Below are 3,573 nucleotides of genomic sequence, written 5' to 3'. Positions count from 1 at the left end.
CTGATCGGGCTTCTCCCACGCCATCCCCCAGCAAGAAACCCATTAAGTCGTTGTGCCAGAAAGCCTTGGTCCCAGATGTTTCCTCTTAGAAATTTTCTCTCCATCGACCCTTCCACTCTGCCTGCTCCTTGACTATAAATGTCCTCTTTTTCTTTTACTCAGAATTGAGCCCAGTTCTATACTGAGGTTTCTTTCCCCTATTGCACTAGCTTTTTTAAATAAAGTCTGTTTTCACCACTTTAACTACTTGTTCAGCTGTTTTTTCTTGAACACTTAGTAAACGTATACTATTCTCTGAAAAACTACTTATTCCTTTTAAGATTTCTAATCGTCTTTTCCCTTTCAAAGAAATACATATGGCATATCCACTTGGATATGCCATGAGCCTGGCTTCTGGATGAGCAGTGTTCCGGTGTGGGAGTGCACTGACTCTGTGGGGCAGCTCCTGCGTTGACCGTCTGCCCCCTGGTGGTCAGTGTGCACCGTGACCAGTTGTTCCACCATTTGGTCAATTTGCAAATTAGCCTTTTATTATATAGGGTATTTCCTAGAATGGATGCATATTATTAAAGAGTAAAGCTTTTTAAAAAATCACACAACCAGGAGAATTTAATTTTATTGCCATGGTCAATAAAAAGATACTATGAAAGCCCTGGCTGGTGTTCTCAGTGGTTAGAACGTGGGCCCCGCCCTAGGGAACTAGCTGAAGAGGGAAGCAACAAATCGATGTGTCTCTTTTTCTTTTCTTTTCTTTCCCCCATCCCCATGTGTCTCTTTCACATGGATGTTTTTCTCTCCCTCCCCCCCACTCTAAAAATCTATGGGAAAAATATCATCCAGTGAGAATTAACAACAACAGCACAATTATTAGTAAAAATTATATACTGAGCACCTTATATTAGTAAAATCAAATACACAGTGAAGGTTTGATTAGTAAATAAATACATTCATAGAATATTTAAAAATGATTCACAAACTCCTTCCCAAGACTTCATAGTAAAAGAGGAGGAAGAGCTACTTACTAAGCTCCATGCCAGTTCTTCACGTAAGTCGCTGTTATCAGGCTGCAATGATTTCCTTCTGCATTGCCAGATGTTTAATCCTCTGTTAAATCTAATGGTCTGGGGCTGATGTCTAAACTCGAGCTTCAGTAAACACAATGGTGCGGTCGCACTGGTTCTGAAGAGCAACTCTCTTATACGCCGGCAAATACGGTACTTGTTCAGCTATTTTTTCTTGAACACTTGGTAAACGTATACTATTCTCTGAAAAACTAGTTCTTAAAGAACACACTACACCTCCTTTCCAACATACCTCCTGCACTCTCAAAAGGGGATCCAGGTCAATATCCCTATTTCCTTCTCCCATCATCTATTTCAGTACCTCACCCTACAACAATAAATTTCCTAAAATTACCAAGAGACAGGGAGTTATAACTTTTAAACAGTCTATGGAAAACCCTAGTCACTAAAAATTTCCACTGATTGATTCCTTTGAGGAGGAAACCATGCTAAAGCTCCTGCTGCCTGTCCCCAGGGCCTCCTGATGTTTACCACTGCTGAGATAAGTGCACTCCCAAGAACTCTCAAATGAGAGCAAACTGGGATGAAAGGCATTCAGAGGAAGCATGTGCAGTGGACTAGAGGTACAAGACTGAACTCCCAGGACTGGGGCTTCAGTCTCAAGCTGAGAGACAGTCCCACAGTGAATGTACAGCTACCAACCCTCTCCACACTCTTCCCGACTTTAGGGTCTGGCTGGTGTGGCTCAATAATTGATGATCGATCTCTGAACCAGGAGGTCACAGTTCGATTCCAGGTCAGGGCACATGCCTGGGTTGTGGGCTGGATTCCCAGTTAGGGGATAAATATATACATTTATATATATATATATGTACATATTTATAAATAATGTGTGCGTGTGTGTGTGTGTGTGTGTATATATATATATATATATATATATACACACACACACACATGTATTTCAAAGGATACTATAAAAAGTATTTTTCCTACCCTTTTATCATGACCACCCATTCTCCTCTCTAGGGGTAATTAATGCCACCATTTTTCCCAATAGTCTCATTTTATAGAGAAGAAAATAAGACACAGAAGTCCACTCTCTGGACCCAAATCTGAACCCTACAAATTGTGTCCCCTGACTTCAGACTCTCAGATCCCTTGACCTATTATTTTTCTTTATAGTATTTATCTCCATCTGAAATATTATATATTTGCTTTTTCCCCATTTTCTCTTCTACTAGAATATAAGTTTCATAACAGAAAAGTCTTCACCTATCTTGTTCACTATTGCTATTTCCAGCACCAGAACAATATCTGGCCTAAAACTGGTAGACACATATTTGTTAAAGGAAGGAAGAGAGGGAGCAAGAAAGCTAATACACAACAGAACTGGAAAGGGAAGGAAGCAATTAGGAATCGTGAAGTGCCTGCTATGCGCTGGGAGCACATGTGACAGTGCTGGCATCTGATCAGCTGTCTGGGTGCTCTTTATCCCACCCAGGTGGCCTCCAAACTAGAAACAGGGTGGTCTTCAGACACACCTCAGTTGGCATCCTGCAACCACCACTTAGGGAGCTGTGTGACCAACAAGTTATTTAATTACTTTATGGTACCATTTCCTAATCTATAGAATGGAAGTAACAATAGGTCTATCTCTTTAGGGTTGTGGTCGAGATTGAGTAGGTGTGGAAAACAATAAAATGGCTGCAAAATGTTGTGGCTCTTTCAATTAGGAGATATGATCTTTCTCCACATCCCTGAGCTCCTGGTGACTTTTTATTGGCCAACAAGTAGCAAGCAGCAAGTAGGAAGACTCAAGCAGAGACTTGAAAAGTGCATGCACACTGGGCTTTGCACTCTTCTAGTTATCATGTGGAGTCCTGGGACTACCTTGCTGGATAATGAGACACATATGGCCCAATCTCCCCTTGATACTCCAGCCTGGTCTGCGAACCACTGGATTATCCAGCCACCATCAAATAGTTCAGCTGAGCAAACCCCAAAGAAATCAACCAAGCGGGCCCAGACCAGAACTCTCCAAGTCTCCTAGAGAATAGTGAACTCAATTTATGGCTGTTATTTTAAGTCACTTTGTTTTTAGTTAATTGTGGTAAGTATACATAATATAAAATTTACTTTTTAAACATTTTTTAAATGTGCAGTTTAGTACTATTTAGTCACATTGTCCTGCAACCAATCTCCAGAACTGAGTCACCATCAATAAGTGATAGTCTTTATTATGACTATCAAGCCCTAAAGCAGGGGTCCTCTACTTTTTAAACAGGGGGCTAGTTCACTGTCCCTCAGACCATTGGAGGGCCGGACTATAGTTTAAAAAAAAACTATGAACAAATTCCTATGCACACTGCACATATCTTATTTTGAAGAAAAAAACAAAATGGGAACAAATACAATATTGTATGTGCCATGTGGCTCGCGGGCCGTAGTTTGAGGACCCTTGATCTAAGTGATGGTTAAGGGAAAGATGCTTTTTAAAAAGTCCTGCTAGTAATATGTGAAATAAATATGATGTTTAAAATCAAAACTAGTA

At 40.5% G+C, this 3,573-nt stretch overlaps 1 protein-coding gene across 1 annotated transcript in view; it reads right to left on the bottom strand.

Moving 5' to 3' along the window:
- Positions 1-3,573, bottom strand: part of FDFT1 (farnesyl-diphosphate farnesyltransferase 1) — a 28,531-nt gene that overhangs the window by 17,365 nt on the left and 7,593 nt on the right. The gene's annotated exons all lie outside the window — the stretch shown is intronic.

Source organism: Myotis davidii, unplaced genomic scaffold (assembly GCF_000327345.1).
Source record: "Myotis davidii unplaced genomic scaffold, ASM32734v1 scaffold524, whole genome shotgun sequence".
NCBI lineage: Eukaryota > Metazoa > Chordata > Mammalia > Chiroptera > Vespertilionidae > Myotis > Myotis davidii.
This window is presented reverse-complemented; position numbering and strand designations above follow the sequence as displayed.